Source organism: Mesocricetus auratus, unplaced genomic scaffold (genome assembly GCF_017639785.1).
Source record: "Mesocricetus auratus isolate SY011 unplaced genomic scaffold, BCM_Maur_2.0 Super-Scaffold_100676, whole genome shotgun sequence".
Taxonomy (NCBI): domain Eukaryota; kingdom Metazoa; phylum Chordata; class Mammalia; order Rodentia; family Cricetidae; genus Mesocricetus; species Mesocricetus auratus.
Window position 1 is genome coordinate 125,101,230 of NW_024429266.1, and position 25,755 is coordinate 125,126,984.

Consider the following 25,755-nt stretch of genomic DNA (forward strand, 5'->3'; position numbering starts at 1 on the left):
CTAGTTTATAAAATGTGATTAGGGGGTGTATTTAATGGTTATAATGATATTAAATGATTTTGTGCAGAATACATTATCAAATATGCATTTTTAAAACCAACAGTACACAAAAATAGAGTTTGTGAGGTTCACATATAAATGCTTTGATATATGTACCAGAGAACAGAAAGGCTAATAGATTCTAATCCCCACCTTAAGTAAAGGCACAGGCTGTATAAGCGACATATGTGTGCTCTCTGGCCAGGTTTCTTTTGCTAGCAATGGTAAAAATATTAAAATGTAAATAGACATATTCTCCATAATTACTTTGTAGATGCTTCTCAACATATTTAGCATAATCCATCTTTATGGTCAAATTAAACTTTTCATATTTTAACAAAACTTTTTCTTATAATTGATTAGTAACAAATCCACTACATCTTCATTTCTCCCATCCCCATATCCAAATTTCCACTTAAAACTTTAAGCCTCATTGCATACCTTTTAAAAAATATCTTTGTATGCTATTGTGCTTCCACACAGATACTTTTAATTGATTTGGAATATAACTGTCTTCTATCAGCTTCTTTTGCTGTACAGAAACATTTTAGCATCATGCGATTCCATTTATTGATTGTTAGTATTATATTCTGAGCTACCTGAGTCCTATTCAGAATGTTTTTTTCCAGTGCCTATAAGTTGTTTGATAGAACTGCATATCCTTGTAATGGATACATATATGCTAAGAATTGTGAAGTCCTCTTAATATTTCATTAATGATTATGAAGTGACCTTATCTTTTCTAGTTTCAGTTTCAAGTATTATTCGGCAGATAATAGAATAGTTATGTCCGTCTTAGTTGCATTTGCTTGGACTATGATTTTCACCATTATAACTGTAAGATATTGTCCACTTTGGTTATAAATTGTGCTCCATAGAGGCAGTAAAATCATGAACCCTGTTTTCTAATGCAATCTGAAAGTCTATTTCTCTTCATTAGAAAATCAAGGCTATTAATTTTCATGTTTGAGACATATTTATTAATTTCACATAACATCCATAGTCTCATGCCACATTATTTCATGTAAGATATAACTAACATGTGTACTCAATAAAAATGTCTGAAACTTTAAAGCTGCATTGTAAGATATGTTCCTAAAATTATTCAGATAGAGTCGTTCTGAGAAAGAACACAAAAGTGCTTCACCTGGCTTCAATTTACTGTGTTGTAATCAGATTATGGTAACATACATTAAAAGTCTGGTTGTTCTACAGGATTATAGTGGAAAATATAAAGAAGTGTCTTTTAGGGGAAAAAGCCTCAATTCTTAATTAAGACAGATGATATTTACCTCCATATTTTAGATGAACATATTTATGTGATTCATTCTACATTTGTACATTTCATGCATCTGCTCTCTTTTGCCTCTTTAGAATGGGGAATTAATACACTGTCTGCACCTGTTCTCTTCTCTACACACTCAGGGTTGGAGGTATAAACATGGCTTTTACCTAGATTATCATGATTAGGTATCGATGCACTTCCCAAAGCTTCTTAGGGAATCATTATTTTTTGTGCTCCCAATTGCTGCTCTTGTCTTAGTTGTCTCAAAACCTTTATATTTGAATTAGTTCTTGCCATTATGAGTGACCATGATTGTTTACTTAGTTCTTTTACTTTAAAGTGTGGACACTCCCTTTAAACTTGTTTACTGTTCCAACAGGTAGATGATATTTTTGGCTATTACTCATATCTTTTCTGAAGTCTACTCTACTTTTCAAATTTCACATTTTACTCATTCACTATGTAATCATTTTACCAAATCACTCAAAAATATTTCTGGTGACTGTCAACTGTTTTCATACTCAAATGCATTTCCTGTTTAGGAAAGGATACAAAAACACATATTTGAAGTTTGAGATATGTCTTTGAAGGCTTGTGTTTGATATTTCAGCTTGCTATTAAAGTTGCTCTGTCGTTATTTTATATGTAAATCGATATTTACAGAAAAGTTTAGAATTCTTTCCTGTCTTGGGGATATTGCAATCCTAAATCATTAAAACACTGTGACTTCTCTTTCCTTTGTCATTAACTTGATAGAGATCTTTATGTCTGTACAAACATGTTCTGAAGTTCCTAAATTCTTTATTTTATATTTTGCCCCTCCCTTTGTTTTCTCCTGTCTGTTCTCAACAACATTAGATGTTGCTGCCCAGCTGATGTTCTGGTTTTCTCAGTATTAGTCATCTGGTATCTATAATATTTATTTATTTTTCTTTTCCTCCAGGGAGAATTTTCTGAACTTTACAAACAAAATGTTCTATTGATTTCCTTTGTGATAATATATCCAAATCCCAAGAGCTTTTCCTAATTATTTCATCGATCTTGGTAAATTTTTTAAATTAAAGCATAACATATACAAGGAAAGGGCACAAGTCTAGAGTAAACAATTCAATAAGTATTTTTAATTTGAACACATCTGTGAAGTCACCATACAAACTGAGGAGTAAAATGTCCCTAGCTATTACAGTGCCTCTGTCTTTCTACTGATGTCCATAGATAGCCTTTTTTATCAGCAAGCAACTATATTCTGATGTCTATAGATAATATATTCAGGTTTTTATATGATATTAGTGATAATGATATGAGGGGAACCCTGAAGGTATCCAGGCAATAAAGTTAACCATGAGGAAATGACACTGAAACATCAGTTAAGATTGATTTCGTCAACCTGAATCAGACTTAGGGAGTCTGGTGCCAGGTGGTTTATTGTCAGAATATTTAAAACCCACTTGAATTTTGGAGAAAGTTTCCTGACATTAATCATTCTCATTTGAGGTTACCAGGCTACAATTATTCCAAATTAAGGTTGACAATAAAGCTTAAAATGTGACTACTTAAAAACTCCTTTACAGCCAGGCGTTGGTGGCACATGCCTTTAATCCCAGCACTCAGAAGGCAGAGGCAGGCAGAACTGTGTGAGTTCCAGGCCAGCCTGGTCTAAAGAGTTCCAGGAAAGCCTCCAAAACAATACAGAGAAACACTGCCTGGAAAAAAAACCTCCTTTACAAAGTACATGTAATAGGTAAAAGGCTTAGAACCTGTGTGGTCTTTGAATGCTACCTTATAGGTCAGCTAGCTGTAAAGTGTATGTGAGATTCCCCCCTAATGATGGGTTCTATTAACTGGAAGATAAAGATAAGATTCTAGGGAAGAAGTCAGGGATAAATATTGTGGGTGATTCAGGTGAGGTCTATATAGAGAAAGGTGGATGAGGTGTGCCTCCAGAGATAGGAGAAAGGTCACCATGTTGTTAACAATAACGACTCAACTCCCAGATGGATAAAAGAGTAATTCTTTCTTTGAGGAGAGGCCCTTTGTGTTTAACATTCCTGATTCCCTGGTGCTCTGTGGGCACAAGGATCTTTGCACTTCCAACAATTATATACTTCATTGTGTTTACCTCATTTACTTAGTGTGTTTCTCTCTTCCAAAATTTAATATAACTTTATGCTTCAAAAGTCCAATAGAAGACAAGGAAGATGGCTCAATAAGTGAAGTTCCTTGGTATCACAAATGTCAAACCTGAAAATTTGCATTCAATTGCCAGGACCCATATGATGGAAGGTGAAAAATCACAAAATAATTTTAAAAATATAAGTTCAAATATGAGTTTCTTATACAAATTATACTTGCTATTTTTTCTCAGTAGTATTAAAGTCAACAGTCTTAATCTACTGCATGCACCTTCTACAATATTGTGAATTCAATGATGCCAAACACTCCAAATATGAAATTGTAGAATTAATGCTGTAAAAGTTGCTATGTTAACAAAATTATAATAAATTCAATGCAACCACCAACAAAATTACAATTATATTGATATGAGACAGAAAATTAATACTAAAATTAATATAGAAGAATGAGAGACCCTGGAAGACCAAAGCAACCCTAAGCAGGAAAAGCCATTCTGACACCATCACAATACCTGACCTCAAACTCCACTATAAATCCCTAGTAACAAAAGAGAAAGATCTTTGAAAGCCACCCATCAAGTAAGCGATTAATATTTAAAATAGATAAAGTACTATAAAAATTAAAATAAGAAATTCTCGAAAGGCTCTCTCAGCCTGGACTCTTGGGGGAGGGTCTAGGCCCTGCCCTGAATGAAATGACAGACTATGGACACCCCCATGGAGGGCCTCACTCTCCCTGGGTAAATAAGAGGATATTGGAGGGGTTGGTGGGAGGGCATGGCAGGAGGGGAGGGAAATGGAGAGGGACCTGGAATTGACATGTGAAGCAATGTTGTTTCTAATTTAAATTTACATTTAAAATAAAAATTAAAAAACAAGAAATTCTCAAAATATCTAGTCAATAAATATTCCAGTGAAGTAACTGATAGTTTTCCAAAGGAGGAAAATATATGATCCACAAATATTTTAATAAATGTTCAACATTCTCAGCTATCAAGAAAATGAAAATGCAAATTTACACTGCTTTAACATTATCTCACCTCACTTGTAAAGAACATCATCAAGAAAATAGATGTCAGCAAAAAATTATGAGTGTGTGTGGCATATGGAATACTGCTGCAAGATATTAATAAATGTTTTTCACTAAGGAAGAATTAGAATTTTCCTCTAAAATCTAAAACCAGAAATGAGCTATAACTCAGCTATGTCACTGATAAATATATATACAAGGATTCAGTCAACATACTAGATGGATTCATGCATAACCACATTACTGCTTGATCTACACACACAAAATGGAAGCTATCTATGTAACCGTCCACAGATACATGGATAAGAAAAAGGTGGCACTTACACATATTGGACTGTTATTCAATATAAATACAAAGTAAATTTTGGTATTTACAGAAAATAATTGACACAAAAGAGTAAGTTTAATAAACCAGATGCAGGTAGAAAATTTTGCAATTGTTATTTTATATGTGAATTCAATTGTATGCTTAAATCATAGAAATGCACAAAAAGGCTCATAAGGGTGGTGAGAGAGGTCTTTAGTAAGGAAGAAATAAAGGCAAGAGTAAAAGGATAAATGTGACATGAATACAGAAGAAGGCCTGTTTGAGATGGGGTAAGGGACAAGCAAGAAAGACATGGGAAGGATAAGAGAGAGCAATATGGGAGAAGAATACATAAAATCAAAGGAAAAAGGCATATCGGTATGTGAATTCATCAACTTGACCCAATAACTTATATAAAAAATAACTTATTTTTACTGCTTATTTTCTGAAAATTTGAATAATTTTCTTAATTTACAATATCCTATGACTGACAAATAAAAAGACAAAACAAAGCCAACATCATCTTTTTCACTTTATAATTTGATTGTTCCAGGTGTTGCTTTAGTTAACAGATAGCTGAATAATTGACTAATACAGAGAGTGATTATTCTCATTTTACTTGCCACTAGGAGTACAGAATCTTCTAATGGCCCTGAATGTGCATTAACACCTTGTGTTGTCAGTACTTTGCTTTAAAATTATATTCACAAAACTGATTATTCTAATACATCCTCTAGATATATTTACAAAAGATAGTTGGTATTTCTTTAGTTAAATTGTTAATTACATATAATTCATCAATATTAATATGTCAATAAAGATAATGCATCCTGTGGGAGTCTGCCTCTTCTTCCATCAGCCACTGAATGAAGATTCTCTTTCCCAGACTCTCTGGCCATGGGATTGTAGGCTGGCACTCCCCAGATCTATGTCTAAAATCCATATATGAGAGAGTACATGCCATGTTTCTTTTTGTGACTGTGTTACCTCACTCAGGATGGTTTCTTCTGGTGTCATCCATTTGCCTGCAAATCTCAGGATTCCATTGTTATTTTCTGCTGAACAGTACTCCATTGTGTAAATGTACCACGTTTTCTCTATCCCCTCTATGGTTGAGGGGCATTTAGGTTGCTTCCAAGTTCTGGCTATTACAAAAAAATGCTGTTATGAACATAGTGAAACAGACATCCTTGTTGTATGAATGGGCATCTTTTGGATATATACCTAAGAGTAGAGTTGCTGGGTCTTGTGGTAGGTTTATTCCCATTTTTCTGAGGAATCTCCATACTGATTTCCAAAGTGGCTGAACAAGTTGGCATACACACCAGAAATGGAGGAGTGTTCCCCCTTTACCACATCCTCTCCAGCATAAATTGTTGTTGGTGTTTTTGATTTTGGCCATTCTAACAAGAGTGAGATGGTATCTCAGAGTTGTTTTGATTTGCATTTCCCGGAGGATAAGGATGTTGAGTACTCTCTCTGGTGCCTCTCAGCCACATCAGACTCCTCTATAGAAAATTATCTATTTAGTTCTGCAGCCCACTTTTTAATTGGGTCCTTTGATGTTTTGGAGACTTGCATCTTGAGTTCTTTGTAAATTTTGGACATCAACCCTCTGTCAGATGTGAGGTTAGTGAATATTTTTTCCCATTCTGTGGGCTGCCTTTTTGTCTTGCTGACTGTGTTCTTTGCCTTACAGAAGCTTCTCAGTATCAGGAGGTCCCATTTGTTAATTGTTGATCTCACTGTCTGTGCTACTGGTGTTATATTCAGGAAGCTGTCTCCTGTACCAATTCTTTCAAGGGTACCGCCCACTTTCTCTTCTAAGATGTTCAGTGTGGCTTGATTTATGTTGAGGTCTTAAATCCATTTGGACTTAAGTTTTGTGCATGGAGATAAACATGGATCAATCCGCATTCTTCTACATGCCAGCCTCCAGTTATGCCAGCACCATTTGTTGAAGATGCTTTCTTGTTTCCATTGTATATTTTTAGCTTCTTTGTCAAAGATCAGATGTTCATACATGTGTAGATTAATATCAGGGTTTTCAATTCAATTCCATTGGTCTACCTGTCTATTTTTGTGCCAATACCAAGCTGTTTTTAGGAATATAGCTCTATAATAGAGCTTGAAGTCAGGGATGGTGATGCCTCTGGATGCTGCCTTGTTGAACAGGGTTGTTTTGGCTATCCTGGGTCTTTTGATTTTCCATACAAAATTGATTATTGTTCTTTCAATGTCTGTGAAGAATGGTGCTGGGATTTTAGTGGGAATTGCATTAATCTGTAGATTGCTTTTGGCATGGTTAAGCACTGAGCTGAACTCAAGAAAGCTAGTAACTGAGAGGCAGAGTTGATGACCAATCGGATTAAGACTGGGCTGGTTTAACCCCCAGAAACAGCTGATCTGACAAGGGTTAGCTCTTCAATCCCAGGCTAATGCCTGGGAATCCAGCATGGTACTGATAAAGACCCCCTGAATGTGGGTGTCAATGAGGAGGCCTAGGTAATCTATTGAGCCTTGGGCAGTATATCAGCATTTATCCAGAGTATAGAAATGGACTTTGGACTCCCATCCAACATTGAGAGATGCACTCTCACCATGAACTCTTGGGGGAGGGTCTAGGCCCTGCCCTGGATTAAATGACAGACTATGGACAACCCCATGGAGGACCTCACTCTTCCTGGGGAAATGAGGCGATATTGGGGGGGTTGGGGGAGGGCACGGGAGGAGGGGAGGGAAAAAGAGAGGGACCTGGAACTGACTGACTTGTGAAGCAACCTTGTTTCTAATTCAAATTTAAATTTAAAAATAAATAAAAAATTGAAAAATAAAAAAGATATGCATCCTGATTATAATGTGGTAGCAAAATATCACCATCCATGACACAGAGTGGAATAGACGTGATGTGTCACAGAGAATATACACACATCCTTAGGAGAATCACACCATGGTGCACACATCCACCAATATGCACCATATTCATAACCAACACCAAGCATAGGAGAATCATATATCTCAGTATAAAAGCCATATTTGTGTTGTAGTGATTGGTGAAAACATTGTGTTTATTTTTTTTATCTAAAAGTTAATTCACTCAGGAAAATCTCATTTCACTAAGTTATAACATAGTATGTATAAAACTGTAGTTTCTGTTACAGAACAAAAATAAAAAAGGACCAAATCTTGAAGTTCCAAAAAGCTATTCTAAAAAAAAGTGATTTGCCTAATACAACCCTAGTTTCAGTTTTAAAAATGAGAAATTTGCACAATATTACAGATAAAAAATATTGTACCTACTGGATGATGTTTCAATTTCAATATAGAACTGGGACTGGGGTAAAAAACATTAAAATCCCCTATAGAACAGTATTAGGACATTAAGTAGCTATACATAAAGGTAATTTGCATTTCAATTTGCAATATTTACCATCATTTTTATTGTAGCGCCTATAATTTTTAGGAACAATTATGTATGCTATCTCCACACCATTATAGTAGTTGTAATCATGTATTGGTAACATACAATATGTGTTGTGTTTTCAGATACGCTTTGGAAGATAAAATAGGAAACTTTATCTTTTTCACTTACCCTTCCCATGTTATTATCCAGAAATACATTTCATTGTCCTGTATTTTTCTTTTAACTACACCCAATGAATCCTTTGATTCACTGTGGAGTTGCAATTGAGGGTGGTGAATAAATCTAAACTGATGATCATGAGTATAGGGATATAAGTTTAGGATATAAAATACAAAATTGAAAGAACATGAAACACCAAGTACTAAAACGTATTATATAGGTAAATAAAATAAGAAATCAGTTTGAGGTAGGGCTCAGAAAGCAAAAAGGCAAGCAAAGAGAATTGCCTGATTATTGAAGAAACAGTACTACTAAATTACGGGAAACTGGTCACAGACACAGGAGTGTGTAGTACATAATCAGCACTATAAAAAGTACAACATGACTCTGGAAAGTCCCTATTAAAATGGTTGTGTGAAATTAGCTTTTCTGGTCTTAAGAAGTAGTTGCATAATTTCATAGTATCACTTTTAATACACTACAGATATTTTGCCTTAACTTGTTTGATGCATAATTTTTAAAAAGAATCATTGGTATTAAAATAAAAACTCTAACAATTATTAAAAAACTATCATTTATTGTTTAATTGTAATTTTGCAATATATGTATTTTCTCATTGCAGAAATTTTTCTGTTGTTGTTATTCACTTCCTCTTTTTATTTTATTTTCCTTTAAACAATTCTTTAAAAAAATTAGTCAGTATTCAAGACATGCACCTTACTGCACAGTAGGTAACTAAAGATATTGCTTTCTCCATGAAGAAATGATGGCTATATGGAGACAGATGTTTACAGTATACACATAAAATGTGTGCTTACCAAACATCATATGGTACTTCCTCAACATGCACAATTTATAATGTTTTATTTGCCAGTTTAAATTTTTAACAGTACTTTTTAAAATCATTACATAAGTGAAAGTTTTAAATAGTAAGCATGTGTGATTTTAACATTGGGGCATTAAGATGGGAGGTCATTAACTTGGAATCAGACAGGAATAATTATATTGATATTCTTTATGTACAAAACAAAGTATGCAAACAAACTAAATAAATATAAATGGTGGGGTTTGAGAGATTATACACTGGCTAAGAGCATTTGCTGCTGAGTTCACTTTCAGGCCCTCACTTGACTTCAATGTATCCGATACTGTCTTGTGACCTTAGTGAACATCAGGCATGCAAGGGATGAGTATACATACACGTGACAAAAGTCATACATGTAAAATAGAATAACATCCAAAATAATTAAAATAATAAATGATACAGAATAAAAGTAATTTGACATTTCAAGCTGTACTACAGAGCTATAATAATAAAAGACTGCATGGTATTGACATGAGAACAGACACTTCAGTCAATGAAATCAATGAAACACACAGATATAAATTCACACACTATGGACACTTGGTTATTTATAACTGATCCAGAAATGCCCACTGTGAAAAAGAAAGCATCTTCAACAATGATGCTTGTCTGACTGGATGTCAGCCTGTAGAAGAGTGCCAACAGATCCATACTTCTCATCTTGCCTAAAACACAAGTCCAAATGGATCAAAAATCTCAACATAAAACTACACATACTGAACCTGATAGAAGAGAAAGTAAAGAACATCCTTGAGTGCATTGGTAAGGGAGACAATGTTCAGGACAGAACACCAATAGCACAGACACGAAGATCAACAATAAATGGAATCTCATCAAATTTAAAATCTTATGTAAGGCAAAGAACACCATCGATAGGATAAAACATCAGCATCCAGAATGGCAAAAAAATTTTCACCATCTCCATATCTGATAGAAAACTAATATCCAAAATATATAATGAATTCAAGAAACTAAATAGCAAATAATCCAAATAAAATGGGATACAGATATAAAACAGAATTCTGAATGGACAAATCTCATATCGCTAAAAAAAACACTTAAATGCTCAGCATCCTTAGCAACCAGAGAAATGCAAATCAAAATTACTTTGAGATTCTATCTCACACCTGACAGGATAGCTAAGACCAATAACACAAGTAACAGCTCATATTGGCAAGGATATAGAGGAAGGGAAGCACTACTATATTACTGTTAGGAGTGTAAATTTGTATAGCCACTATACAAATCAATATGGTTGTTCCTCGGAAAATTGGGAATCAATCTAATTAAGACCCAGCTATACCACTCTGGGATATATATTGAAAGAATGCTATAAACTACCAGAAGGACACTTGCTCAGTTATATTTTGTTTGGCTTTATTCATAATAGTCAGAACTGGAAGCAACCTAGATATCTGTCAGTTGAAGAATGTATAAAGAGAACATGTTCCATTTTCATAATAGAGTATTACTCAGCTGTTAAAAATTGACATCATGAAACTTGCACATGAATGGATGGAAATAGGAAATAAACCATCCTGAGTGAGGCAACCCAGACCTAGAAACACAAGTATAGTATGCATTCACTTATAAGTAGTTATGAGTTCATAAATAAATTATAATCAAGCTACAATTCACAGACACAGAATGATTAGATAAAGAGGAGGGCTATAGGGCAGAAGCATGGATCTTTCTGGAAAATGCATTAGATTCTGCAAGTGGACTGGGCTCGGGTGGGTACTGGTGTGGGAAGAATTAGAAAGTAGGGCGTGGATGGAGAAATTTCATGGACTTAGTGGACATTTCCGGGTTCAATGTATAATCCCCGTTCAGTGGAAACTTCCATAAATTTATAAGGGTGACCCTAGTAAGGCCTGCTAGTAATTGAGGATACAGATTCTGAACTTGTCAATCTTTTGTATCCAGACAAAACTTTCAGTCATGGGACATGTTTACATTCCATGATGTGTTGGTCAAGGAGGTTCCATGGAGATTCCTAAACAAGCCAGAATGATGCTAGGACAGAATATTTTTCTCTGAAACCTGACAGTGTGACCCCATTGCAGATAACAGCATCCACACAGTTCATTCAATGTACAGAGATCAAAATGTTGTGTGCTAGCAGCCTTGACCACAATGTTCTGGTCTCTTCAGTACAATTAGGTACTCTGCAGGCTACAGAAAGTGATAGCCAGACACCTACAAGAGGAAGTGTTGTTCTACTTTGCCTGGGTGGCCAGGACCTGAAGACTGGATAGCCTGAGACCTAAGATACATCCCAACATGACTGACAAAATGAAATAAAATAAATAAACAAAATGATAACTAATGGTATTCTGCTGTACTCATAGATATGTGCCTTCTCTAGTTGTTATCACTGCTTCTTCTGTCAGCAGAAGGGAGAATGTGCAAAGCCCATGTGACAGAAATTATGTGGAGAAAGATTCTAAAATGGATCTCTCCATCAGATCCCTCCCTTTGAGGTCATGGAAACTTGGGGAAGCTGAGGAGGAAAGACTGTAGGAGTCAGAAGTATGGATATGGAAGACACCAGGAGAATATGGCCCACCAAATAAACTAAGTTGGACTCACATGGCTCACAGAGAGTGAAACACCAAACATATGGCCTACATGAGTCTGGACCAAATCCTCTGTGCGTTTTACAGCTGTTATGTTGGTATTTTCCTGGGCTACTAAATGTGGAAGTGAGTGTATCTCTGACTCTTGACTCTTTTGTCTGCCCTTCAGACGTCTTTCTGTTGGTTTGCCATGCTATTAGGGCTTTCTCTGTATTATTTGTATTTTTTTTTCTATTTGGCTGTGTTGTCTCAGAGACGTGCTCTTTTCTGAAGAGGAAAGGGATGCAGAGGAGATCTGGGAAAAAGGGTAGGTAAGGGGATAGAAAGAATGGAGGTAGGAGAATCTGGTTGGGATTTATTTTTGAGATGTGATTCTATTTTCAAAATCCAAAAATAAAATAAAATGAAAACCCCCTCAAAAACAACATAGAAATTATAAAACATCATTGTATTCATGAAAGCCTAATGTACCTGCTACTTATAAATGTCTCCTTTTGACAACCATATGCTAGTTTTGATGTTTTACATTCCGGGTATTACTGGATGCTGAACAAATAAGTTGAAATTATAACAAAGAAATTGTTTTTATAGTAAAAAGAGTACTCTTTAAAATGTCTCCCTGGTGTAGATGTTCATTGATCCACTCTCTTGCCTTATGGTCATGCCTATGTTCAGCAGCCATCATAACTGAAAAAATTTTTTGTCTGTTTCAACTGCTAAAATCAGCAGATGCTGAGAATAATAGAATTCACCTAGGTTTTCATGCATACATTTTAGACTAAGTGACTCCTTCTGACTGGGGAATGTGTTCACAATGTTATTTCCACTCTTTAATCCCACCTGTTATACTTCTTCAAAAGCTCACATTTCTGGTCCGTAATTTCAGTACTTCAAAATAACCTCCTTTATGTGTTTTTGAAAAATCTATTTCTCAGGACAAAAACTTTAGGAGAAGTATTAAAGACAGACAAAAGTTTAAAAATATTCTGGGGTGTACCATCCAAGTAATAACCAGGCCCAACCCTGCTTAGCTTCTGAGATCAGATGAGATCAGGCACATTGGGAACCAAGAAAAAGACAGGGGTAAGAGGAGGGGAGAAGTCATGGGGGAGCAGGAAGTTTGAGTTGAGGTAAGAATAGAGGATGAGAGATACCATAATAGATCAAGTCATTATAGGCTTGAGGAGATAGCTGACTCTAGTGAGATCTCCAGAGACCTACAAGAATAACACCAACTGGCAAACTAAACAATAGTGGAGAGACTACACTAATAGCCCCTCCTTGATGATAGGGTTGATGACTATCCTTTATACCATCCTAGAACCTTCATCCAGGGGTTGACAGAAGCAGAGACAGATATCCACAGCTAAACACTGAACTGAACTCCTGGAACGTAGTGACAGAGATGGAGGAGTGATAAGCAAAGGGGTCAAGACCATGATGATAAAACCCACAAAGACAGCTGACTAGATAAGGGGGAGTTCTTGTATCCCAGACTGATAGCTGAGAGGTCAACATGGGACTGATCCAGACTCCATGAATGTAGTGCTACGGAGGAGGCCACAGAAATCACTGGGGGCTTGTGTAGTAGATCAGTGTTCACCATGGTTTATGAATGAGCTTTTGGAGCACATTCTAAATAGAGGGATGCTCTCTCAACCTGGACACATGGGGAAGGGTCTAGGTCCTGCCCAGGATGAAATGACAGACTTTAGAGATCCCCCCCAAGGAGGGTCTCACCCTCCCTGGGGAATGATGTGGGAATTGAGTGTGGGGCTGGATGGCTGGTGGAGGGACAAGGGAGGAGGTGTGGGAGAGGGAGCTGGGACTGACATGTGAAACATTCACATTTCTAATTTAAATAAAAACATATATTGAGAAAAATATTTTGGGGTGGCACCCTGTGACGACAGGAGATTAGAGGAAAGCTGTTCTGAGAAAAATCCAGTGGTTTTCCAGTTGATGTGATTTTTAGGGTTTCTGAATTATTGGCAAACTATGTTTCTAAATTCTAATTGCAATCATAGCTATTGACATGCATGAGGTTATATATTTTATAAAGTTCTGCAGAAAACACTAATTAGAAAAATTGTTAATTTTTATTCAAATAATTTATACCATATTCTTTATTCTTGGAAGATTAATTTGTTTCTTCTTATGGTGATGAAGATGAAATCCAGGATTTTCATATACCTAAAGATTCTTTGAATTTTGAAGAATTGATAGTTATAGTATACTAGAGTTGTTTGGGTAATAACATGGTTCCTGTCATGTAGTACACTCATCTCACTCATCTTGAGATGGTATGGACATGTCCGTATGTGCCAATGATCACAAATCACTTGTTTTAGAGCACTACATTTTTATAGCTAGTGAATTCATTTGTATTGGGATTTTTTACAAGGTTTGAAAAATTCCAAGTGAAGGTATCAGGAATATATATACAGAGGTCATCAAATATACATATGATTTCAATTTACTCAATGAAATTCAAAGGAGTAAACTCATGAATGATATCATAGATATAATTCAGTTTTGAAATACACTCTATTATTTATCTATTCAAGATTTCTATAGATGGTTCCCATATTCACAAAGGCTTAAAATAATCTTTTAGATTTATCTTCTCCTGATAAATTTGAATGATACACCATTGTGATAACAACAGTAAGTACTATCTCGCAGAAAACAAAATATTATTGAAGTCACTTTTCAAAATTTAAAGTTTGTGTTTTCTTATCATTTTCATATGGTTCTGTTTATATCATATTTGGTGAGATGATTTTGCATCATATGAATCCTAAATCTCTTTGAGTTTGTGTTTTCATGACTTTAACAGAGTTGTCATGGTTTGAATGGCAATGCCCCCGACAATATATATACATGAATGCTTGGTCCCTAGTTAGTAGAACTGTTTGGGAAGGATTAGCACGAATGGTCTTCTTGGATGGGGTGTGTCACTGTGGTGGGGCTTTGAGGATTAAAAAACCCTTACCATTCTCAGTTAGTTGTCTCTCTGTCTCATGTTGGAAGATGAGATATAAGCTCTCAGCTACCATGCATGTCTCAATGCTGCCATGTTTCCTACTTTGATGGTCATGGACTAATCCTCTGAAATTGTGAGCCCCAACTTAAATGCTCTCTTTTGTAAGTTGCCTTGATCATGGTGTCTCTTCATAGAAATAAGAAAGTAACTAAGACAATGAATCTTCCACAATAGAGGTGTTTGTGGAAGTTAACTGAAAGTTGAACATTTCTCTCTTGGCTTGTAATTCTTGTATAGTATCAAAGCAAATGTTGTATAGCCGAATATTATAATTGTTTTGTCTATGGAATGTTTAAACTTTGGGCTCTAAATATAGATTGATATTCCCTTTTGAGCTAAGTTTGTATTCATTATTAGTTGTAAAGAATTGGGTGAGGGAGCAAGTTATTCAACAATTTCCAGAATATCTAAATGTCAATACTTACTTCATTGAACTGGTAGATAGCTATTGACCTGGAAATGCCTTTTTGTTTTTGTTTTTTTCTTATCATCCATGCCCCTAACATTAAAAATTACAACTTTTACTCCAAATTGCAAAGCCAGAATTACTGCATTTGATTTTGATAAAATGTCCTTTATAGGGATTTTGATCAAGTTTTCCTTCCCATCCATCTTATGAGTCCTTTGCACTGATGACCTCTGTGCTACAGAACTAATGAGAAAAGAATGACCAAGTATCTAAACATGTGGGTAAGAAATTTGCATGTCACATGTTGAAAATTCATCAGACAAATACTTAAATGATGTTGCTACCAGATAGACTACCCTGCACTTCCAATGCTTCTTTAGGTGTCAATAGTGCAGGAATATTCTTTTCAGTCATTGGGTGAATTTTACAAATAAATCACAGTCTAAAGACATTGGGTTTCCAACTTTTTCTGATCAAACATTGTGTTCTAGAAAATAAAACTTTTGCCTACTACTAATGATATTTTTATAAATTCAACTCTAAAAAAGAATTGTGTGATCTGCGTTAGCAATCCCTAGATTGGTTTTATTGGATCTGTGAGGGAATAAATTTTGGTCTGTTTACCCCCATTTTTGTATCAAATAGAAGCAGTCTCTACATAACAGCTTTAAATTGATGCTGGAAAGCACACCAAAAAGAGTAACTTTTAGGAAAGCTCATGTCCTGCACTGTCTTGTCTTTCTCAGTCTGCACCAGTAAATTCATAATAGTCTAAGGTCCACTGATAATGGAAGAGGGACCGGATTCCAGATATAACCCAAAATATAGATGGATGAATCATTAAATCCTGTTTTCAACATGTTCTTGAGAGATATAGTAATGAACAATTCCATTATTGGGCAGAAAACAGAGACATGTACATAGCTATACATCCTGCTTCAAATAAGAACTGGCCAATGTGAGATTCTATACTGACTTATTAGTTGTGGTCAATTGTTTAAATATGTGATCAGGAATTTGGAAAGTAATTAGATGCCAAGGAAATATTGGGCAAGAGATTCCATGTTCGGGCAAATTAGCACAAAATGAAAGTTATAGGTCCCATGTAATTTTTTATAAGACAATAATTATTTTTTGTTATGAAATTTAAAAATTTTTAATTTTAAATAGCTTGTTTTACATGTCAATCCCAGTTCCCTCTCCATCCCCTCCTCCCGTGCCCCCACCATCCCCCCATCCCACACCCTATTGCCAACTCCTTCCACATAGGGGATATCCAGAGTCTGTCACTTCACTCAGGGTAGGGCCCAATTACTTCCCCAAGAGTCCAGGCTGAGAGAGCAACCGTCCCCGAGTCATGGACACACGATGTCCGTCAATATTCGAGGGATAAACACTGATCCACTGCTCAGGACCCCATAGGTTGCCCAGGCCTCCTCACTGACTCTCACATTCAGGGGGTCTGTATCAGTCCCATGCTGGCCTCCCAGCTGTCAGATTGGGGTCCAAGAGCTCTCCCCTGTTTGGATCAGCTGTCTCTGCTGTTTTTGCCAGCCCATTCTCTGCCAATTTGATCATCGCTCCTCTCTCTCTCTGCCACTGGCTTCCTTGGGTTCAGTTCAGTGTTTAATTGTGGGTGTTTGCCTCTGCTTCCATGAGTCTCACTGGATGAAGGCTCTAGGATGGTCATAGACATCAAGTTCATTATCAGGAATGGGCATTCGGGGTGGTCTCTACACTATTGCTTAGATTGCCAATTGGTGTCATCCCTTTAGATCACTAGAGGTCACAATGGTGCCTGATCTGTCTTCTAACCTATGATTCCCTCTTCCCCCTATACTAACCCTCCAGTCAACCTTCCTGTTCCCCCATGACCTACTCTCTCTTCTTCTTCTCCCCCTATCTATTTCCCAGCTCCCCCTCTCCCCCACCCCATTTGTTCAGGGGATCTTGCCTCATTTCTCTTCTCTTGGTACCATGCATATCTTTCATGTTCTTTCCTGTTTCCGAGACTCTCTGTCATTGGAAGTGCAGACTGGAACTCTCCTGATCCATGTCTAAAATCCATATATGAGTGAGTACATACCATGTTTGTCTTTTTGTGACTGGGTTACCTCACTCAGGATGGTTTCTTCCAGTGCTATCCATTTACCTGCGAATTTCAAGATTCCATTGTTTTTTCTGCTGAGTAATACTCCATTGTGTAAATGTACCACATTATCTCGATCCACTGTTCAGTTGAGGGGCATCTAGGTTGCTTCCAGGTTCTGGCTATTACAAATAATGCTACTAGGAACATAGTGGAGTAGATGCTCTTGTATGAATTTGCCTCTTTTGGATTTATGCCTAAGAGTGGAATTGCTGGGTCTTGTGGTAGATTGATTGCCATTTTCCTGAGAATCTCCATACTGCTTTCCAAAGTGGCTGTACAAGTTGGCACTCCCACCAGTAGTGGAGGAGTGTTCCCCTCTCTCCACATCCTCTCCAGCATAAATTGTCTTCTGCGCTTTTGATTTTTACCCATTCTGAACAGGAGTAAGGTGGTATCTCACAGTTGTTTTGATTTGCATTTCCCTGATGGCTAAGGATGTTGAACACTTTCGTAAGTATCTCTTGGCCATTTTAGCCTCCTCTATTGAGAATTCTCTGTTTAGTTTTGTACCCCTCCTTTTAATTGGATCCTTTGGTGTTTTGGAGACTTGCTTCTTGTGTTCTTTGTATATTTTGAAGATTAGCCCTTTGTCAGATGTGGAGTTAGTGAATATCTTTTCCCATTCTGTGCACTGTCTTTTTGTCTAGTTGACTGTGTCCTTTGCCTTACAGAAGCTTTTTAGTTTCATGAGGTCCGACTTGTTATTGTCGATCTCAGTGTCTGTGCCACTGGTGTTATGTTCAGGAAGTAGTCTCCTGTACCAACTCTTTGAAGAGTATCTCACATTTTCTATTCTAAAAGTTTCAGTGTGGGTGGATTTATGTTGAGATCTTTGATCCATTTGGACTTAAGTTTTGTAGAAGGCGATAAACATGGATCTATCTGCAGCCTTCTGCATACCAGTACCCAGTTATGCCAGCACCATTTGTTGAAGATGCTTTCTTTTTTCCATTGTACAGTTTTAGCTTCTTTGTCAAAAATCAAGTGTTCATTGGTGTGTGGGTTAAAATCAGGGTTTTCAATTCAGTTCCATTTGCCAACCTGCCTATTTTTTGTGCCAATACCAAGCTGTTTTCATGACTATAGCTCTATAATAGAGCTTAAAGTCAGGTATGGTGATGCCTCCTGAAGTCCTTTATTGTATAGGGCTGTTTTGGCTATCCTGGGCCTTTTGTTTTTCCATATAATGTTGATTAATGTTCTTTCCAGGTCTGTAAAGGACTGGGCAAATATTTTGATAGGGATTGCATTGAATCTGTAGACTGCTTTTGGCAAGATTGCCATTTTTATTATGTTGATCCTACCAATCCAAGAGTATGGGAGATGTTTCCATTTTCTGGTATCCTCTTTGATTTCTTTCTTTAAAGACTCAAACTTCTTGATATACAGGCCTTTCACTTCCTTGGTTAACATTATCCCCAGATATTTGATGCTGTTTATGGCTATTGTAAAGGGTGAGGTTTCTCTGATTTCTTTCTCAGTCACTTCATCGTCTGTATATAAGGCCACTGATTTTTTTGAGTTTACCTTGTATCCTGCCACATTGCTGAAGGTGTTTATCAGCTCTAAGAGTTCTCTTGTGGAGTTTTTCGGGTCACTTATGTAAACTATTGTATCATCTGCAAATAGTGAAATTTTGACTTCTTCTTTTCCTATTTGTAACCCCTTTATCTCTTTTGTTGTCTTATTGCTGTAGCTAGAACTTCATGTACAATATTGAAGAGATATGGAGAGAGTGGACAGCCTTGTCTTGCTCCTGATTTTAGAGGAATTGTGTTGAGTTTCTCTCCATTTAGTTTGATGTTAGCTGTTGGTTTACTGTATATTGCTTTTATTATATTCAGGTATGTTCCTGTTATCCCTGATCTCGCTAGTACCTTTATCATGAAGGCGTGCTGGATTTTGTCAAAGGATTTTCAGCATCTAGTGAGATGATCATGTGGTTTTTCTTTCACAGTTTGTTTATATGGTGGATTACATTGATAGATTTTCTAATATTGAACCATCTCTGCATTCCTGGGATGAAGCCTACTTGATCATGGTGGATGATTTTTCTGATGTGTTCTTATATCTGGTTTGCTTGTATTTTATTGAGTACTTTTGCATCGATGTTCATGAGGGAAATTGGTCTATAGTTCTCTTTCTTAGCTGTGTCTTTGTGTGGCTTTGATATCAAGGTAATTATAGCCTTGTAAAAAGAGTTTGGCAGTGAGCCCCCTGCTTCTATTGTGGGGAATACCTTGAGGAGTATCAGAAGTAGCTCTTCTTTGAATTTCTGGTAGAATTCTGCACTGAAGCCATCAGGGCCTGGGCTGTTTTTTTCGTTTGTTTGTTTGGGAGATTTTCATGACTGCTTCTATTTCATTAAGGGTTATAGGTCTGTTTAGATTGTTTATCTGCTATTGATTTAGTTTTGGAAAATGATATCTATCCAGGAAATTGTCCATTTCCTTTAAATATTCAAATCTTGTGGAGTACAGGTTTTCAAAGTATGCCCTGATGATTCTCTGGATTTCCTCAGAGTCCGTTGTTATGTCCCCTTTTTCATTTCTGATTTTGTTAATTAGCATGCTCTCTCTCTGTCTTTTAGTTAGTTTGTACAGAGGTTTGTCTATTTTGTTGATTTTCTCAAAGAACCAACTCTTTGTTTCATTGATTCTTCTCAATGTTTTCCTGGTTTCTACTTGATTGGTTTCAGCCCTCAATTTGATTATTTCCTGGCATCTGCTCCTCCTGGGTGAGTTTGCCTCTTTTTGTTCTAGATGGTTCAGCTCTTCTATTAATTCTCTAGTATGACAGTTCTCCAGTTTCTTCATGTGGACACTTAGTGCTATGAACTTTCCTCTCAGCACTGCTTTCAATGTGTCCAATAAGTTTGCGTATGCTGTGTCTTCATTCTCATTGAATTCCAGGAGGTCTTTAATTTCTTTTTTTATTTCTTCCTTTACCCAGGGATGGTGCAATTGTGCATTGTTCAATTTCCATGAGTTTGTAAGGTTTCTGCGATTTGTGTTATTGTTGAATTCTAATTTTAATGCATGGTGGTCTGAGAAAATACAGGGGTTATTCCATTCTTTTTGTATCTGTGGAGATTTGCTATGTTTCCTATTATGTGGTCAATTTTAGAGAAGGTTCCATGTGGTGCCGAAAAGAAGGTATATCCCTTTGTGTTTGGGTGGAGTGTTCTATAGATGTCTGTTAAACCCTGTTGGGTCATAACTTCTATTTGTTCTTTTGTTTCTTTGTTAAGTTTCTGTCTGGATGTCCTGTCTAGAGGTGAGAGCAGAGTGTTAAAGTCTCCTACTATTAGTGTGTGAGAATTTATGTGCAATTTGAGTTTTAGTAATGTTTCTTTCACAAATGTAGGTGCCTTTGTATTTGGGGAGTAGATGTTTAAAATTGAGACTTCATCTTGAAGGACTTTTCCTTTGATGAACATGAAATGTCCTTCTTCATCTCTTTTGACTGATTTTAATTTGAAGTCTAGTTTTTTAGATATTAGGATTGCTACACCCACTTTTTTCTTGGGACCATTTGATTGGAAGATCTTTTCCCAACCCTTTACTCTGAGATAACATCTGTCTTTGATGTTGAGATGTGTTTCTTGTATGCAGCAGAAGGAAGGTTTCTGTCTTCATATCCATTCTGCTAGTCTGTGTCTTTTTATAGGCAAGTTGAGACCATTGACATTGAGGGATATTAATGACCATTGATTGATGATTCTTGTTTGTGCTTGATTTATTGTTAGTGAAGTTATTTTGTGTAGTTTCTCCTCCCTTTTTCTTTTGGTCTTTTGTAAAGTGGGATTATATATTGCCTGTGTCTTTGTGAGTGTAGTTATCTTTCTTGGATCTAGGTTTTCCTTCTAGCACTTTCTGTAGAGCTGGATTCATGGATACATATTGTTTAAATCCGGCTTTGTCATGGAATATTTTGTTTTCTCCATCTATGGTAATTGAGAGCTTTCCTGGATATAGTAGTCTGGGCTGGCATCATTCTTCCCTTAGCGTTTGTAGGACATCTATCCAGGATCTTCTGGCTTTCATCATTTCCATTGAGAAGTCAGGTGTAATTCGGATAGGGCTGCCTTTGTATGTTACTTGGCCTTTTTCTTTAGCTGCTCTTAATATTTTCTCTTTATTCTGTAGGTTTGATGTTTTGATTATTATATGGCAAGGTGACTTCTTTTTCTGGTCCAGCCTATTTGGTGTTCTGTAAGATTCTTGAATTTTCATAGACATATCTTTCTTTAGGTTAGGGAAGCTTTCTTCTATGATTTTGTTGAATATGTTTTCTGTACCTTTTAGTTGTATTTCTTTGCCTTCTTCTATACCTATTATTCTCAGGTTTGGCTTCTTCAAGGTGTCCCATATTTCCTGGATAGTTTGTGTTAGGGATTTTTTGGTTTTGAGGTCTTCTTTGGTTGATGACTGTATATCCTCTAATGAGTCTTAAACACCTGAGATTCTCTCTTCTATCTCTTGTATTCTATTGGTGATACTTGCATCTGTTGTTCCTGATCGTTTACCCAGCTTTTCCATTTCCAGCATCCCCTTGTTCTGTGTTTTCTTTATTGTTTCTATTTCAGCTTTCAATCCTTCAAGTGTTTGAGTTGTTTCCTTCATTTGTTTGGTTGTTTTTTCTTCGTATTCTTGAGATTCTTTGAGAGATTTGTTTATTTCTTGAATTTTCCCCCATTTCATGGATTTTTTTGTTTGTTTTTTCCTCTATTTCTTTAAGGGATTTCCTCGTTTCTTCTTTGAGGGTCTCTATCATCTTCATAAAATGATTTTTAAGGTTTGACTCCTCTACTTCATCTATGTATTGCTTTTCAGGTCTTGCTGGCGTTAAGAATTTTAATGATCATATATATAAGACCTTCATAATCTTTTGTTTACTATCACAATTATGCAATTAGTCAATGAGCTAAGTGACCCTGGTGCTCAGGATGGAGACTATATGTGTGCTCAGTACCTTCCCTCTTCCCAAGACTTCCTGCTTTATGACAAGTCAAAAACAGGAGAAGCCAATACTGAATCCAGACATTTATTTGAATGAGAAATGTTTCAAATAGGCTCATATATTTCAGCAATAGTTCTCCAGTTTGTTGTGCTATTTTTGAAGTTATGGAGAATTTAGTAGATAGAGCCTGTTGGAGGAAGTTGGTCATGGATAGCAGGCCTATTTCTTGATTTTTTTCTTTCCATTTCTGTGAGGATATAAATTTAGCCCATTATATTCTTGGTCCTGACACCATCCGTCCCTTTCTGCTGCTATCCCTTTCCAGCCAAGATATACTTTGTCATTCTAGAACCATAAATCAAATAAATCCTGTTTTCCTCTATATTACTTTTCATCGTGTTTTGCTACATCCACAGAAACATAACTAATACCACTCCCATTCTCTGGACAAGAATCCAGATCTCTCTTCTCTGTTTTATGATATTAGAAGATCAAAAAAGTTCAATGTTTGGTTTTTATGAAGTTATATACTTATATTAGATATGTATTTGTCTTTCCTAGCTTAAAATGTTTCTTCCAATATGAATACCTGTGAACTTAAAAAACAGTCGATCACCATCTGAGTACTTTATATAGTTATCAATTATATTAAAGAAGCTTACTTCACAATAAAAAAATAAAATCCGCCACTGGGTCTGTACTCAATGACCTTTGTGAAATGACCATTATTCTTGCCATTCAGAAGTTGTAATCTTGAGAGGTGCTGTGCTTTGGAAAACTACCAGACTATATGGCATTTAGTTATAGTGGAAGCTAAGTTTCTTCAGAATGGAGTATGTCTTCTCAGATGGTTTCAGATATAGGGCATCATGTTTCTTAGACACAAAATTCCCTACTCCAGGTACTGATTTGTGGGTACATCGTCATAACCCATAGAGTCTTACAAGTCATATTGGACTTCTTGTTTAAGGCTTCTAATGGACTAAAGTTCTTGCTTGTGGAGGGATAAGAGAATAGCACTAAGATATTCAATATTGATTCTATTGTATTAAAAGCAAAAAATGCTACTAGCCACATTATACCCTCATAACTCTTAATTAATAGTTAAATCAAGGAATTTATTGATTACTTTTCTGTTGCTATGATAAAACCACATGATAAATGCAACTTATAGAAAGTTTATTAGGGCTTATGGAACCAGAGAAATAAAAGTCCATTACTGTGGGAAGGGTACAGGAAGTTACAAGTTCACACTGTCCAATGCAAACACAAAATCAAGAAAGAAAACTAGAAAGAGGGAAATATTTAAATACTCAAAGCTAATTGTAATGATATACTTCTTCTAGAATGGTTTCTCTGTCAGTTAGTGTGCCGAAACCTCACTAAACAATGCAATCATGAAATGTTAAAATATCTGAGCTTACTGAGGAACATTTCTCATTCAAGCCACCATATTCCATTACCTGGACACTATAAGCCTATGACCATATCTATAGTAGTTTGAAAGTAATTGGACCCCATAAACTCATAGGGAGTGGCATTCTTAGGAGGTGTGGCTTGTTAGAGTAGATATGGCCTAGTTGAAGAAATTGTGTCACTCTGGATGATGTCTTTGAGGTCTTATATATGTACTAGTCATGCCCAGTGTCTAATATCACTTCTTGTTTCCTGCTGATCAAGATACAGATCCTTCTCCACTCTTAGTCCTTATCCAGCACCATGTCTGCCTACATGCCACCATGTGCCACCATAATGATAATGGACTAAACCTCTGAAATTAGTTGTAATAGTCATGGTGTCTTTTTATGCAAGAAAAACTGTAACTGTAACTAATGCAATATTGCAAGCCAAAATTTATTATGTCCAACTTCAAAACTCCCAGTAGTTTCTCAATTTCATTACTCATTAAAAGCCAAAATATCTTTTGTGTCCCAAGGTATTCTTTTATTTCAATACTTTGTAAAATTAAAAAAACAAGACAAAACAAAGTAAATTTAGAATTCCTACAATCTCTACATTACTGTTACACAGAGAGGGATTTTGACATAGTGAGGAAATACTATACCACAGCAAAATAGAAACACAGCAGAGCAAACATCAAATTCTTTATCTCCATGTTCAGCATCAAAGCTGCCTACACCATACATTTCTCTTTTGAGCTTGTTCCACTTTCTGTGTTTATCTTTCTTTATTCATGCTTCACTACTTACTTCAATATCTTGGAGTATCCAGTGCAACCCACTTTCACTTTCATAGCTTCATGTAATGGACTCTTAGGACTGCACACCTCTCAGTGACTTCTCATAGGACAACTGGCACATGATGCTTGGTCTAAGTGGTTCTATAAAACCAAGGAGGCAGAACACGTGGCCTCTCCACTCTTGAACCCATATGTTTCTAAAGGCAACACTAAGTCAAATTTCTCCACAAGCTAGGGACAGATCTCAACCTGCTCTTCTTGAATAACATTAACAGGAATATTTTTACTCTATCACTTTCTAGGAACAGAAAATGCCCTAAGATCTTTTGCATAAATTGGAAGATTATAGGGTTGAAGTTTTGTTCCCAGGACACTCTGACCTTTATTTCAGTGCAGAGAAGTTATCTCTTTAAAAAGGTCAAAGTCCTTAACAATTATGGAATCTCTTCTATCGCACATACCTTGGCTGTAACATTAAGTTTCCTAGACTCTTATATTTTTTCTTCCAAATTGTACATATTTTATTTCTTTCTGTCCTACTTGCTCTTTATCATTGTAGACCTGCATAAGCTTTCTCAATAATAACCAGTTTATGGACTCAGAATTTTGCAATAATGAAATTTCCTCTACAAAAGAAGTTAGTCTGTTATTTTATTATATAACCTCAGGCAATTTCTAAACACATGGGTAGATTCATTCCCAAATTATTAAATGAATGGCCTCTGGCACAGTTGCTAATAATTCTCCCTTCTGAAACTTCTTGAACTGCACATCCACTGTCTGCATTTCTCTCAGAAATACTGTTTAACAGGTTTCATCTAGAATGATCCAGTATACTGTGCATATAGAGTTCAGTAACTTTCTAGTTCAAAGTCCCAAAGTCTTCTACATTCATCCCAAAGTAAATATATTCAGGTTCTTTGTATCAATATCCAACTCTCTGGTTCTACCTTCTGAATTAATTGTTGTTATATGTCACCCAAACAAAGACAACTTACAGAGAGACTGGCTATTTGAGTTGAGAGTGTCATAAAGCAAGCACAGATCCCGAAGTGAACAGGCTGTTATGCAAGACTACAAATGCCCAAAGCTCATCCCCAGTGATGTATATTCTCCAATAGTGTTCTTTCTCCCATAGTTGCCACCACTTCCCCAAACAGTGTCAC